Source organism: Balaenoptera borealis (assembly GCF_965194805.1).
Source record: "Balaenoptera borealis genome assembly, chromosome: 6".
In the NCBI taxonomy this organism is placed as follows: domain Eukaryota; kingdom Metazoa; phylum Chordata; class Mammalia; order Artiodactyla; family Balaenopteridae; genus Balaenoptera; species Balaenoptera borealis.
In genome coordinates, this window is record NC_138863.1 from 129,880,880 (window position 1) to 129,897,339 (window position 16,460).

The 16,460-nt window shown below is 40.4% G+C and overlaps 1 pseudogene across 1 annotated transcript; it reads right to left on the reverse strand.

Moving 5' to 3' along the window:
- Window positions 1-1,208: 1,208 nt before the first annotated feature.
- LOC309630773 (heterogeneous nuclear ribonucleoprotein A1 pseudogene) lies at window positions 1,209-10,949 on the reverse strand (annotated as a pseudogene). The gene has a single exon. The product of its transcript is annotated as a heterogeneous nuclear ribonucleoprotein A1 pseudogene (transcript).
- Between the last annotated feature and the right edge of the window lie 5,511 nt (window positions 10,950-16,460).

Consider the following 16,460-nt stretch of genomic DNA (forward strand, 5'->3'; position numbering starts at 1 on the left):
AAACGAAGACCCAACATAGCAATCAATCAATCAATCAATAAAATTAAAAAAAAATATTAAAAAAAAAAAAACAACACAAATTATCTTATAGTTCTGTAGGTCAGGAGTGCGACATTGATCTCACTAGGCTAAATCAAGGTGTTAGCAGGGCTGTATTCCCTTCTGGAGGCTCCAGAGGGCCATTTCCTTGCCTTTTCCGGCTTTGAGGCCCTTTTCTCCATTTCTCCATCTTCAAAGCCAGCAGCATTGCATCTTCAGATCTCTCTTTCTGACCTTGCTTCCATCCTCACATCTCCTTCTCTGACTCTGACCTTCTGCCTCCTTCTTCCACATTTGAGGACCTTTGTGATTCCATTGGGCCCACCTAGATAATTTCCTCTTTGCTGTATAAACTAACATATTCACAGGTTCCAGGGTTCAGATAGGGACATCTTAGGGGGGGTCATTAATTTGCTTACCACAGATGTCAATTGCTATCACATGAAAAAGAGGAGTGAGGTTTTCTGTTGAAAAGTTGTATTTTCAAATAAACACAAGAGCCTTTGATATGCTAAGATACACTGCATCTTTCCAAAAGAGTTCTCCAAAGTGATGGGGTCTTGTGTCACACCAACACCTGCCCTCCACACCTGCCTGAAACCCAAGAGGCCACCTTCATGCCACAGGCAAGGGCTTCCTGGCCAGGAGACCCGTGAGACGCAGCCCTGGGGCAGCTTCTCCCACCCACTCCCGCAGGTCACCGGGGTCCCCGCCCACCGGTCCTGCCCGTCAGGCCACGCAGGCTGCAGCAGCCTCCCGTGCAGACCTGCAGCCTGTGCAACGCCCTGTGAGAAGCTCTCGCTATCCGCGTTTTCCGGTGCACGCCCGGCCGCCTTGCGCCCACAGGAGACTCCATGTGAGCCCCCAGAGCTGCTCAGCGAAGCCCGCTCCCGCGGAGGCAGAGGTGCTTTCTGAGCAGCGGCTGTTCATCCGCTAGGTACGTAAGACTGCCATATTGCCAAACCGACTCCCTGAAAGAGACTTCAGGTAACGGGGGAGTGCTTGTAAGGACAGCAGGCCCTTCAACCCAGGGACCCGGCGGGGGAGGGGCCCGTTGAGGGGGCGGGGTCTGCGGGGCGGGGCCTGCGGGCCCCGAGCCGGGCTGGCGAGAGCCGGATGGGGCATGTAGTCTGCGCTCTCAGGGTCAGTGGTGAGGCCCCGTGGGTTGGCCTGGTCGCCTGGCCCCTGGCCCCGGTCGCCCCTGCCCCTTGCTACCTAAGGGGACATGGTCCAGGCCCGCCTGGTGCCCGCCCTGCAGCCCTTGTCCTCCTGCGCCCACAGGAGCCCCTCTCCCAGTTCTCCGCCTACTTTCCCGGTAGCCCTTCATCAGTCTCTTCTCTGTGTTGCTCCTCTGCCAGCCCCGTAAAAAGTTTATTTCGTATCAATTCCAGGGGCTTCCAAAGGTTATTTTCCATTCTCCACAGTAAGAAAGGGTTTCCGGATCTCAGTCCATTACCTTCCCCCCCTCCCCGTCCCCCCAACACACACACACACACACACACACACACACACACACACACACACACACACACTGTAAATCAGAAGTTCCTGAGAACAATTCTTCCCCTTAACTGGAGAAGTACTTTAACGTTTTTTTTAAGGCTGGTCACATCCCAATAACTTGATTTCACAGTTCGCAGAGGTGAGTCCAGCAGTTTGGGAAGCACATAAGTCCTGGGCTATGTGCTCACCACTTGGCCGCGCTGAGATGTCTGCACCGAGTGCTGTTCAGAAGAGAGCGTGTCCTGTGCTTCTAGCACAGCCAGCCTTCCATCAGGGCCAGGCTCTGTCGCTGCCCCCATGTGTATATCTGTTATCATGCTTGGTTCTTGCAGCTCTTGTGGTTAGGATATTTCCTCCCCCATTTTTCAGATTAAGAAATCGAGTCTCAGGTGTATAAAGTGCCTTACTCAGGATCATGAAGTTACTTGGTGATGAAGCCAAATGGCCCAGAAATGCCAGCATCCTCTGCACTGAGTGCCCTATGGGATTAGAAGGACAGGATCCAGAGCAGCACTACCCAACTAAAAACAGAATTCAACCCACGTTTTAATATATTCTAGTATCCACATTAAAAAAGCAAAAAGAAGGATCTGGGGTTGCTTTTAATAATATATTTTATGTAACCCAGTGTATCAAAAACATTATCATTTAAACATGTAATCAACATAAACACTTCTAATTATACAGTTTACTTATTTTTAGTACTAAGTCTTCAAAATTTGGTGAGAATTTTACACTTACAGCACATTTCAGTGCCCCATGTAGGTGGTGGTTGCCACCCTGGATGCTGTGGCTCCAGAGCCACACTTTCTGGGCTTGCTCCTGATCGTGTGTTGTCAGGCACGTTACTAACATCTCAATGTCTCCAATCTTCTTTTCTAGAAAATGGAGACAAAGTACCAATTTCATAGGGTTGCGGTGAAGATAAAATGGGAGAACCGACGCAAGGAAGCAAGGCCCACGAATGGCCCATCAGAGCTTCACAATTTTTAAGGCTATTTGCGTGATTGTTGGATTCAGGAAGATTTTGGAGTCAGATCGACTTAGGTTCAACCACCACTCAACGGCTCCCCCAGTTGCCTGTTTTTAAGCTGGTCACTTCCTCAAGCCTGATTCCTCATCTACAGCCTCTAAACCTTGGGCAGTGAGCAGCTGGTCTTCTCTCCTTCCTCTCCCAGTCTCCTCCCTGGTCCTCTTAGATTTTCAGTTAAGTCAGCCCCTGAACATGTCCTGACTCAGAATCATGGATTTGCCAGATTGGAAATGACGTTTGTTCTGCACTACCTCACAGAGGATTGCCTTCTGATGGAAGGGAGCCACCGGGAAGAGGGGCAGACATTGCTTAGCAAGGAGATGCATGTGACAATGATCTAGAGAGGTTTAAAAAACACCCACAGGAAGGGGCACTTCAGACCAATTAATCAGGACCTCTGGGAGTGGGACCAGTGCCACACACGGGATGCCAACGTGTGTGGCCATTCTCAGAAAGGCATGGAACGTATTTTTACTTAGAAAGTGCTAGATGATGACTAGTCAGGAGACTTTGTCTCCTTATCTCTGTTCTCATGGCTTCCAAAGTTCTGACAATGTGGTCTACCACCAGAACATCAGGTGAGAATTGAGAGGTTTGGGATTTCTAATACCCTGTCTGGTATTTTCATCGTAAGTGTCTTTGCTGTAGATATCTTTGCCACAAACATTTCTGCCAAATAACAAATAAGGCAATTTCACCTTAAAAATTAAAGTAGCAGTAAATAAAATGTGTGTAGATCCATGGCAATACTGCACAAATAACTGATTTTATTCTCTGGGTTGTACCTTAGCACTTGTCTTCCAAGTCTTTTGTTCATAGCGTTTTATACATATATATTTTTTATTTGTTGTCTTCTCATTTGTCATCACACTTTTTTCTTTATCATCACTAAAATGTCTTCCTTCCTTAAGAGAGGCATCAGTTTCCAAACACTAGGATGCATGTTTATGCATCTTGAGCTCTGTGTTGCATCATGAAATCTTCTACAGTGTTTGTTCTTTGCATATTGTCACATGTCCATTGATAGACATTCCAAAGTTCTATGGGGAATGTGGGTTCAACCCTGTGCCTTCAAGATCCTTGGCCTCTTTCTCCTCCAGTGTAGTGTGTTTCAAAATAAACCAACCTTGGGGCAGATCATTGTCATCTTTCAGCTTGATAAAGCCACTTATAACGTCATTAACTGGAAGAAATGCTAATGGATTTCAACCCATTGAAACTAAACTATCAACCAGTTATTTTATCTTTCATGGCAAAATTGCCTTATGGCCAATTAGTTATGAGGCAGAAATGTTTGCAGCGAAATGCTTTGTGTGAAAGTACCTAGAACCCTCTAATACGGTTCTGGTCAGCTGTGTTAGAATTTGTCTACTTTTTTCATATTAAAAAACTGAAGTCCAGCTAAATTTAGTATCTTACCTAAAAGAAAACTTAACTTTACATTAGTGTGATTTTATTACAAATCATTAAATTACAAATATACAAACATTACAAATCATTAAATAAAATCATTCTATTGATTTTATTTGTAATGCCCAAGCTAGACTCTCCATCCTCCTGGAAGCTTCTTGTTATACAGGGTGAAGGGGTTCTCAAGTCCATGGTGTTCACCTAATGCTCTGCATCATAAGAAGGCCTGACATTTTTGTAGCACTTCACAATTTACAAAGCAAATCTTCCACAGGCTCTTTCCAGCTGAAGATCTTATTAAGTCCAGTCACAGGGATATGAAGTGTGCTGTTAATGTAACCAGCAAGGCCATCTGAAAGCCTTGGGTGAACTGTTGTTCAGGAAGCTTGTTGAGCTCTGACACCCTCTGGCCTGTTCACCTCCTCACCTCACTTTCCTCATCTGTAAAATGAAGGCTCTAATGATTATTGTTGGGGAAGTAAATTCCTACCAAAACAGAGTGCTCTCTGCAAAACAGAGAAGAAAGCAAGCAGTTTTACTAGTGAATAAGCATATCAGAGTACAGTGCACTGCAGGTTATCTGTGAAGAGAGATAACAAAGGCAGATATGCTACCCATTTATACAGTCAAGCTGCCACAGCTGTTCTATGACACCCTATTTTTAACCATGACATACATAAACTCTCATGGTTAACACACCTCACCTTCCCATAGAGGACTTGACTAAACTCACTTGGAAATCAAGGAACAACTTGGTCTAGTTAATCGCCTTTATCCAAGGGGATAATAAATCTCTGTTACAATCTTCCCTGCTAGCAGAGGGTTACAGCTCCAAGAAAGGCACTTAGGTTAAACTCTACAGTGACAGGAGAGTGAGGTGTCACCTTCTCAGGTGTTTACATTTCAAAAGGGATGAACCCCAGTCAACTGCAAAATTTTTCTAGGTTATCAAACTGGCAAGTGGCTTATCTTTACAAAAAAGTATACACATACCAAAAGATTACAGAAAAGATTCACAGTCACTAAGTTTCTCCCAGAAATGGTCTAGGAAAGGTGGGGGAAAGGTCTCCTTCCCTCTTAACAACAGGAATAATTCATTTAAAAATGTATCCTTACAGTATTAAACAAGATAATATGTGTGAAGCATCTAGCCCATAGAAAAAGCTCCATAACAAAAAAAAATTCAGAAAGCATGTGCTGAAATAGTTTTCCTTGTATTTATGTTCATTATACAGGATTTTTTGGATGTTGAGGAAAACCACTGTCTGATCGCACAGGCCCTCCACCTGGAACATTTGGGACAGAAACACTAGCCTTTTTTATCCTTTGAATGTCTCTGTCTTTGTTTAGTGACTGGTGAGTCTGGGCCAGGAAGGAGGTGTGGCAGGGAAGGGGAGACAAACCCTGCAGTCCCCACCAGGCACATGACCCAGGAGGCCTGGTGCAGGTGGTGGCCACATTTTCCCTCCACATCTGCCCATCCCCTGTCTGCTGAGCTCCAGTCCCTCTGCATCCTGTCCTGTGGAGACGTCAGCCCTGGAGAGGGGAGGAGAGAGGGAAGGAGAGAGGAGGGGGAGGTTGGGAACTGGTTGTGACTAATGTGCCAAGGGTATCCTATGTTTAGGATTTTTCTCATCTTGTTTAATCTTCCTAGAAATTCTGAGAGGTGAATATCATCACCCATGGGTAGATAAGATGAAATATGAGCCATTCAAGGACGAGTCAGGATTCCACAACTAGGAAGGAACCAACTACATTGACCCGAGAGGCAGACTCTCCTTCCACATCTAGGGGCTTCCCTGAGAACTGACCCAAGGCCTTGGGTCTCAGATGAAGATCTTAACGTTACTTCAGACTCTTCTAGGAATTTTGCTAAACCCTTCAGTTTAGTAAATACCCATTTTGGACATACAGAGCATGTTCCATCTTCAGATTGTTGATGAAAATTCAATTAACTATTAAGTTAAGAAGAAAAAAGAGAATTTTATTTGAGCCAAACTAAGGATTATAACATGGGAAGCAGATCCTCAGAAAGCTCTGAGAACTGTTCTGCCTGTTAGAAGTCAGAGGCATAGTCATACACATTTTTTGTTTTGTTTTTTGTTTATTTTTTGTTTATTTTTTTGTGTATCTTTTTTTTAACATCTTTATTGGAGTATAATTGCTTTACAATGGTGTGTTAGTTTCTGCTTTATAATAAAGTGAATCAGTCATACATATACATATGTTCCCATATCTCTTCCCTCTTGCATCTCCCTCCCTCCCACCCTCCCTATCCCACCCCTCTAGGTGGTCACAAAATACAGAGCTGATCTCCCTGTGCTATGGTCATACACATTTTTGAGACAAAGGATGATATATCAAAATGGCATACTGATATTTTACATAAAGGTCACAAAAGATACATAGTGCATGTAAACACATACAAAGTGAGAAGCAAGTCATCATGACCCTTTACAGAGCTGGGAAAGAACACCATTCCTTTTTTTTTTTTAAGAGGGTATTAAATCATTTTTTGATTACACATGATAATAGATGATACACAAGCTTCATTGCCATCTGTAACTTTATCTGGTACCATAATTCAATTTAGATATATTGCATAGGAGTCCCAACAATCATATTAATAACCAAAAAACTCCATGACTTTCCTTGGGTGACCATTTTAACGGTGAACTCCAGGTCACAACACAGTAACTGCCAGTTCAACTACACCAGGGTTTTTGAAAACAGTGGTTTCTCCACCCAAGCACGTTGTAAATAAATTTCGAATGGAACCTGGCATCACCCTGAAGGAATTCTAACTTCACACTCTTGGAGTAGTTTACCAAAATGGCTTCAGAGTAGACTAACTTTACACAGCACATTTTAAAAAAAGACATTTATTCAGCATCATGATCAGACTATTACATTTAGCAATCAACAGCTTGGGTGCAAAAAAAAAAAAAAAAAAAACAACTACACTAAAACCCTTTCTTGGAATGCTTTACACTTTCCACAGAACAGAAACTAAAATAACCTGTTATACAATTAGTCACAAATACAGTCCTTGAGGTTTTTTTTTACCCATACACATGAGTATTGTCTAAAACATGTCTTCTTTGTATCAGCTAGGCCCTACCACCACTGTGCTTGGCTGAGTTCACAAATCTGTTGCAACCTGTGGCTTCCCTGTCACTTCTCTGGCTCTCCTCTCCTGCTAAGCTTTGTTTCCTGGCAGTAATTAAAACCTTCTGCCACTTCCATAGCTACTGCTGCTGCTGGAACTGCAATAGCCACCTTGGTTTCATGGTTTGGCAAAGTATTGGCCTCCACCACCATAGGGGCCAGAACCTCTGCCTCCAAAGTTTCCTCCTTTCATGGGTCCAAAATTTGAAGATTGATTGTTGTAATTGCCAAAATCATTGTAGCTTCTGCCACCTCCAAAATTGCTTCCACTACCACCACCAAAGCCGCCTCCACCTCCTCTGTTGTTATAGCTGTCATAGTTTCTGCTCCTTCCATAGCCACTGCCCTGGTTTCCATAACCCTGTCCACCACTTCCATAGCCTCTGTTTCCTCCAGAGTAACCAGGACTACCTCCTCTATAACCACCATCATTACCAAATCCATTATAGCCATCCCCACTGCCACCATATCCACCACCATCACAGCTGCCACCAAAGCCACCTTGACCACCGAAGTCTCTTTCACAACCAAAGTTGTCATTCCCACCAAAATCACCTCAGTGACCACCGCCAAAATTTCCAGAACCACTTCGACCTCTTTGGCTGGATGAAGCACTAGCCATCTCTAGCTTTGAAAGGGCTTTCCTTACTTCACAGTTACGGCCATTCACTGTGTGATATTTCTGAATGACAATCTTGTCTATAGAGTCATGGTCATCAAAAGTTACAAAAGCAAAGCCTCTCTTTTTGCCACTGCCTTGGTCTGTCATGATTTCAATCACTTCAATTTTCCCCAAATGTTCAAAATAATCTCTTAGGTGATGTTCTTCAGTGTCTTCTTTAATGCCACCAGCAAAAATCTTTTTCACTGTTAAGTGGGCACCAGGTCTTTGAGAATCTTCTCTTGAGACGGCCCTCTTTGGTTCCACAACTCTTCCATCCACCTTGTGTGGCCTTGCATTCATGGCTGCATCTACCTCCTTCACAATGGCATATGTGACAAACCCAAAGCCTCTGGAGCATTTGGTGTTTGGATCCCTCATTACCACACAGTCTATGAGCATCCCCCTTTGCTCAAAATGGCTCTTCAGACTCTCATTGTTTGTTTCAAAGCTCAAATCTCTGACAAAGAGCCTCCACAGCTGTTGGGACTCTTTGGGAGACTCTGACTTAGACATGACAGCAGTAGAGGGGGGAGACTTTAATGATGCTTACTTGATGGCGTCCACAGGCAGAAAGCAGAACACTATTCCTTTAAGAAGTAACGTTGCTAGCATCAGAAGAAAAAAGAAAAAAAAATTGATCTTTACAGTTGAGCAGGCACTCCCATCTTTGAGGAACTCTAGTTAATGTGTAAGGCAGACACACACTGCACATTAGGGAGGGAGGGAGGAGGCCCAAAGAAACACAGAGAGAGAATTTTATGTTTTAATTTTTTCTTGTCCTGCCTTAAAATATAAATTTTATTTCATCATCTTCCCCCTTTCGGTCATTAATCTTTCAATAGGAAGCAGTAGGTGATCAAATATTTTGTCCCCCGATGCCAGGGTAGTTGCTTACCTGCCCTGGATCCATCATGTTCCTCGATGCCAGTCTTAACAGCCCCAGTTCTTTCTTTCTTTTTAGGGGGTTAGTCTAGTAGAATGCTTGGCAAGGACTGAAAGTCAATTCTAGGTTGTCCAATAGGACTTATGCCAATTTTATCCCATATGTGCATTGTGCATGCCCATTACTTTTTATAGAACTATAGATATGATCAATAGTTTCAAGTCATTTAGACATTATTATTTTAGTTGGAGTTTTGAATATACGTTGAGAGGCACAAGAGATTGATTCTATAAAAGATAATAGAACACAATCAATATAGCCAACAACAATAACAGAGTCAGAAGCAGAGATTTAAACTGCAAATCCCCAGAACTGAACCATTTACCAAAGATTTCATTTAGACTAGAAAGGGGACCTTTCAATGCAGAAATTCGATTTTGTATGTGAGTCATTAGATGGTTATATTAGAGAACTCATCTGATATAAAAGCACAACATTGTCTGGATTATAGCATGTTTCCCCCTGCAAAGTAGTTTTAAAAATTAAGAACCATTTGGTTTTGCAACATCATTTTCTCATCATAGAAACTTCAGAATTGAGTAGATTAATTGAATGTGGTAAACAAACATGGAGGTATATGTTGATGGGGAAACATTTTATAGATTATGGGAACATCTGAAAAGTCAGTGTAAAGACTTATGAGGGACTTATATTGGCCTTGTATTGACCAAGGAATGTGATGACAAATCTGACAGTCAGTAAAATTGCCCCCAATAAGTATACTTTGAAAACTAAAGAGTTTTCTTTTCATCTTAAACATTGGGGCAAATACATAGCTAGAAATAAAACAATAACTTTTTTTTTTGACTTATAAACAGAAATTTACTTCTCACAGTTCTGAAGTCTGGAAGCCCAAAGTCAAGGCACCAACAGATTCTGCGTCTGGTGAGAGCCCACTTCCAGATTGCAGACTGCTGATTTGCTGTGTCCTCACATGGTGGAAGGGGTGAGGGAGCTCTCTGGGGTCTCTTTATAAAGGCACTAATCCCATTCGTGAGGGCTCCACCCTCATGACCTAATCACCTCTCACAGGTCCCACCTCCTAAAACCATCATATTGGGGATTAGGTTGCAACATATGAATCTGGGGGATGCAAATATTCAGACCAGTAGTGAGTGTAAATCACCAAGTGGAGAATGTGAGGTGAGAAAGAAAGAGAGAGAGTGGTAGTCAGAGACAAAGCAAAGCCCAAGGAGCTGGAGCATGTTCACACCTGTGAGGGGACAGTGAGAGAGGGAGAAGGACATGCAAACATGGGAAGGAGGGTGAAGCCCGAAGACATGGGTCTCCAAGGAGACAGTGACCTTTGTGGCATAGGTCAGTTTTCTTTTTCATTTTTCTTTTGTATATACTTAAAGTGTGCAAATTGGCGATGTGATATATATACACATTGTGAAATAGTCACTACAATCAAACTTATGAACACATCCATCCCCTCACAAGGTTACTGTGTGTGTGTGTGTGTGTGGTAAGAACACTTAGGTTCTACCCTCTGCAAATTTCAAGTATACTGCACACTGTTGTAACCTATAGTCACCATGCTCTACATTAGATCTCCAGAACCCATTCATCCTACATAACTGAAACTCGATACCCTTGACTGGAATCTTCCATTTCCCCTACCCCAGTCCCTGGTTACCACCACTCTACTCTCTGCTTCTATGAGTTCAGCTTTTTTAGATTCCACATATAAGTGAAATCATACAGTATTTGTCTTTCTGTGTCTGGCTTATTTCACTTAGTATTGAGATAATGTCCTCCAGGTCTACCCATGTTGTTGCAAATAACAAGGTTTCTTTCTTTTTTTAGGCAGAATAATATTCCCTTGTACGTATGGACTGCATTTTCTTTATCCATTCATCTTTCAGTGGACACTTGGGTTGCTACCCTATGTTGGCTATTATGAATACCACTGCAATCAACACAGGAGTGCAGGTATCTCTTTGAGATCCAGATCAATTCTTTTGGATAAACACTCAGATGTGAGATGGCTGGATAATATAGTGGTTCTATTTAAAAAATTTTAAGGAACCTCCATAATGTTTCCCACTGTGGCTGCATCAGTTTACAAATCCCACCAACAGTGCTCAAGGGTTCCAATTTCTCCAAATCTTTGACAACACGTGTTGTCTTTTGATATTTTAATAAACTATCCTAACAGGTGTGAGGCAATATCATTGTGTTTTTAAAAAAAATTAATTAGTTAATTAATTTTTAACATCTTTATTGGAGTATAGTTGGGGACATACACATATGTCCCCATATCTCTTCCCTCTTGCATCTCCCTCCCTCCCACGCTCCCTATCCCACCCCTCTAGGTGGTCACAAACCACTGAGCTGATCTCCCTGTGCTATGCAGCTGCTTCCCACTAGCTATCTATTTTACATTTGGTAGTGTATATATGTCCATGCGACTCTCTCACTTTGTCCCAGCTTAACCTTCCCCCTCCCCGTCTCCTCAAGTCCATTCTCTAGGAGGTTTGTGTCTTTATTCCTGTCTTGCCCCTAGGTTCTTCATGACCATTTTTTTTTGATTCCATATATATGTGTTAGCATACGGTATTTGTTTTTCTCTTTCTGACTTACTTCACTCTGTACGACAGATTCTATGTCCATCCACCTCACTACGAAAAACTCAATTTCGTTTCTTTTTATGGCTGAGTAATATTTCATTGTATATATGTGCCACATCTTCTTTATCCTTTCATCTGCTGATGGACACTTAGGCTGCTTCCATGTCCTGGTTATTGTAAATAGAGCTGCAATGAACATTGTGGTACATGACCCTTTTTGAATTATGGTTTTCTCAGGGTATATGCCCAGTAATGGGATTGCTGGGTCGTATGGTAGTTCTGTTTTTAGCTTTTTAAGGAACCTCCATACTGTTCTCCATAGTGGCTGTATCAGTTTACATTCCCGCCAACAGTGCAACAGGGTTCCCTTTTCTCCACACCCTCTCCAGCATTTATTGTTTCTAGATTTTTTGATGATGACCATTCTGACTGGTGTGAGATGATCTCATTGTAGTTTTGATTTGCATTTCTCTAATGATTAATGATGTTGAGCATTCTTTCATATGTTTGTTGGCACTCTGTTTATCTTCTTTGGAGAAACGTCTATTTAGGTCTGCCCATTTTTGGATTAGGTTGTTTGTTTTTTTGATATTGAGCTGCATGAGCTGCTTGTAAATTTTGGAGATTAATCCTTTGTCAGTTGCTTCATTTGCAAATATTTTCTCCCATTCTGAGGGTTGTCTTCTCATCTTGTTTATGATTTCTTGGCTGTGCAAAACTTTTAAGTTTCATTAGGTCCCATTTGTTTATTTTTGTTTTTATTTCAATTTCTCTAGAATGTGGGTCAAAAAAGATCTTGCTGTGATTTATGTCATGGAGTGTTCTGCCTATGTTTTCCTCTAAGAGTTTGATAGTGTCTGGCCTTATATTTAGGTCTTTAATCCATTTTGAGTTTATTTTTGTGTATGGTGTTAGGGAGTGTTCTAATTTCATTCTTTTACATGTAGCTATCCAGTTTTACCAGCAACAATTACTGAAGAGGCTGTCTTTTCTCCACTGTATATTCTTGCCTCCTTTATCAAAAATAAGGTGACCATATGTGCGTGGGTTTATCTCTGGGCTTTTTAACCTGTTCCATTGATCTATATTTCTGTTTTTGTGCCAGTACCATACTGTCTTGATTACTGTAGCTTTGTAGTATAGTCTGAAGTCCGGGAGCCTGATTCCTCCATCTCTGTTTTTCGTTCTCAAGATTGCTTTGGCTATTCGGGGTCTTTTGTGTTTCCATACAAATTGTGAAATTTTTTGTTCTAGTTCTGTGAAAAGTGCCATTGGTAGTTTGATAGGGATTGCATTGAATCTGTAAATTGCTTTGGGTAGTAGAGTCATTTCACAATGTTGATTCTTCCAATCTAAGAACATGGTGTATCTCTCCATCTCTTTGTACCATCTTTAATTTCTTTCATCAGTGTCTTATAGTTTTCTGCATACAGGTCTTTTGTCTCCTTAGGTAGGTTTGTTCCTACATATTTTATTCTTTTTGTTGCAATGGTAAATGGGAGTGTTTTCTTAATTTCACTTTCAGATTTTTCATCATTATTGTATAGGAATGCAAGAGATTTCTGTGCATTAATTTTGTATCCTGGTATTTTACCAAATTCATTGATTAACTCTAGTAGTTTTCTAGTAGCATCTTTAGGATTCTCTGCAGGTCATCTGCAAACTGTGACAGTTTTACTTCTTCTTTTCCAGTTTGGATTCCTTTTATTTCTTTTTCTTCTCTGATTGCTATGGCTAAAACTCCCAAAACTATGTTGAATAATAGTGGTGAGAGTGGGCAACTTTGTCTTGTTCCTGATCTTAGTGGAAATGGTTTCAGTTTTTCACCATTGAGGACAATGTTGGCTGTGGGTTTGTCATATATGGCCTTTATTGTGTTGAGGAAAGTTCCCTCTGTGCCTACTTTCTGGAGGGTTTTTATCATAAATCGGTGTTGAATTTTGTCGAAAGCTTTCTCTGCATCTATTGAGATGATCATATGGTTTTTCTCCTTCAATTCGTTAATATGGTGTTTCACATTGATTGATTTGCATATATTGAAGAATCCTTGCATTCCTGGGATAAATCCCAATTGTTCATGGTGTATGATCCTTTTAATGTGCTGTTGGATTCTGTTTGCTAGTATTTTGTTAAGGACTTTTGCATCTATGTTCATCAGTGATATTGGCCTGTAGTTTTCTTTCTTTGTGACATCTTTTTCTGCTTTTGGTATCAGGGTGATGGTGGCCTTGTAGAATGAGTTTGGAAGTGTTCCTCCCTCTGCTATATTTTGGAAGAGTTTGAGAAGGATGGTGTTAGTTCTTCTCTAAATGTTTGATAGAATTCGCCTGTGAAGCCATCTGGTCCTGGACTTTTGTTTGTTGGAAGATATTTAATCACAGTTTCAATTTCAGGGCTTGTGATTGGTCTGTTCATATTTTCTATTTCTTCCTGGTTCAGTCTTGGCAGGTTGTGCATTTCTAAGAATCTGTCCGTTTCTTCCAGTTTGTCCATTTTATTGGCATAGAGTTGCTTGTAGTAATCTCTCATGATCCGTTGTATTTCTGCAGCGTCTGTTGTTACTTCTCCCTTTTCATTTCTAATTCTATTGATTTGAGTCTTCTCCCTTTTTTTCTTGATGAGTCTGGCTAATGGTTTATCAATTTTGTTTATCTTCTCAAAGAACAAACTTTTAGTTTTATTGATCTTTGCTATCATTTCCTTCATTTCTTTTTCATTTATTTCTGATCTGATCTTTATGATTTCTTTCCTTCTGCTAACTTTGGGGTTTTTTTTGTTCTTCTTTCTCTAATTGCTTTAGGTGTAAGTTTAGGTTGTTTATTTGAGATGTTTCTTGTTTCTTAAGGTAGGATTGTATTCCTATAAAATTCCTTCTTAGAACTGCTTTTGCTGCATACCATAGGTTTTGGGTCATTGTGTTTTCATTGTCATTTTTTCTAGGTATTTTTTGATTTCCTCTTTGATTTCTTCAGTGATCTCTTGGTTATTAAGTAGTGTATTGTTTAGCCTCCATGTGTTTGTATTTTTTACAGATTTTTTTCTGTAATTGATATCTAGTCTCATAGCGTTGTGGTCGCAAATGATACTTGATACGACTTCAATTTTCTTAAATTTACCAAGGCTTGATTTGTGACCCAAGATATGCTCTATCCTGGAGAATGTTCCATGAGCAGTTGAGAAGAAAGTTTATTCTGTTGCTTTTGGATGGAATGTCCTATAAATATCAATTAAGTCCATCTTGTTTAATGTATCATTTAAGGCTTGTGTTTCCTTATTTATTTTTATTTTGGATGATCTGTCCATTGGTGAAAGTGGGGTGCTAAAGTCCCCTACTATCATTGTGTTACTGTCGATTTCCCCTTTTATGGCTGTGAGTATTTGCCTTATGTATTGAGGTGCTCCTATGTTGGGTGCATAAATATTTACAATTGTTATACCTTCTTCTTGGATCGATCCCTTGATCATTATGTAGTGTCCTCCTTTGTCTCTTGTAATAGTCTTTGTTTTAAAGTCTATTTTGTCTGATATGAGAATTGCTACTCCAGCTTTCTTTTGATTTCCATTTGCATGGAATATCTTTTTCCATCCCCTCACTTTCAGTCTGTATGTGTCCCTAGGTCTGAAGTGGTCTCTTGTAGACAGCATATGTATGGGTCTTGTTTTTGTATCCATTCAGCCAGTCTATGTCTTTTGGTTGGAGCATTTAATCCATTTACATTTAAGGTAATTATCGATATGTATGTTCCTATTACCATTTTCTTAATTGTTTTTGGTTTGTATTGTAAGTCTTTTCCTTCTCTTGTGTTTCCTGCCTGGAGAAGTTCCTTTAGCATTTGTTGTAAAGCTGGTTTGGTGGTGCTGAATTCTCTTAACTTTTGCTTGTCTGTAAAGGTTTTAAATTCTCCATCAAATCTGAATAAGATCCTTGCTGAGTAGAGTAATCTTGGTTGTAGGTTTTTGTCCTTCATCACTTTAAATATGTCCTGCCACTCCCTTCTGGCTTGCAGAGTTTCTGCTGAAAGATCAGGTGTTAACCTTATGGGGATTCCCTTGTGTGTTATTTGTTGTTTTGCCCTTGCTGCTTTTTTTTTTTACAAGAGATAAATAGACTGACACCAAGCATTGTAAATGGATGACCACAACAAAAACAACAATGATTGCAATTACCAAACACGAAACACACTCATACTATGTCATAATATTGACATTCAGTCCAGTAATCCTCCACTGTAACAGCTCCTTTACTTTGCAGTGAAAATTGATTTGTATATTCTTTGCCTCTGAGTCCTTGTGGGATTTTTTTTAAAAAATTCAAACAGAAATTCACAAAAATTATAATCATCCACATCAGTTCACTCAGTCCCATGTAATTAAAATTTTTTTCATCTTGATCTTTTGTTAGCACTTTTATGAGTTCATCAGTTTTTCATTAGAGTTCTGAAAATGCTTATTCATTCAGTTCAGCAGTACAGTTACCAGAAACCTGTACTTGTCAGAGTCTTTTCTGTGAATTCCTTGAAGATGAAACCCTTTTATAGGAACATATTTGCAAAAGCATCAGAGTACACCCAGAACTGTCTGTAAATGACAAAAGACTTAAAAATGACCACGGTTAAAGATTTGATGAAAGTTCATAATAGTGCAATTGACAAAGAAATTTAATTATTTCTGAGATATACATTTTAAAGTAATAACTAGAATTATGACTTATAACAATACCAGAACATATAAGATTTTTACAAATTTCACGTAATGTCTGAAACATTTATTTTAACATATTTCCATACAAATAACCCAATGAAAGTTTAGTATTAGTTGTTTTGTTTGCTTGTTTTTTTATACTGCAGGTTCTTATTAGTCATCAATTTTATACACATCAGTGTATACATGTCAATCCCAATCGCCCAATTCAGCAGACCACCATCCCCACCCCACCGCAGTTTTCCCCTCTTGGTGTCCATATGTCTGTTCTCTACATCTGTGTCTCAACTTCTGCTCTGCAAACCGGCTCATCTGTACGATTTTTCTAGGTTCCACATACATGCATTAATATACGATATTTGTTTTTCTCTTTTTGACTTACTTCACTCTGTATGACAGTCTCTAGATCCATCCACGTCTCAACAA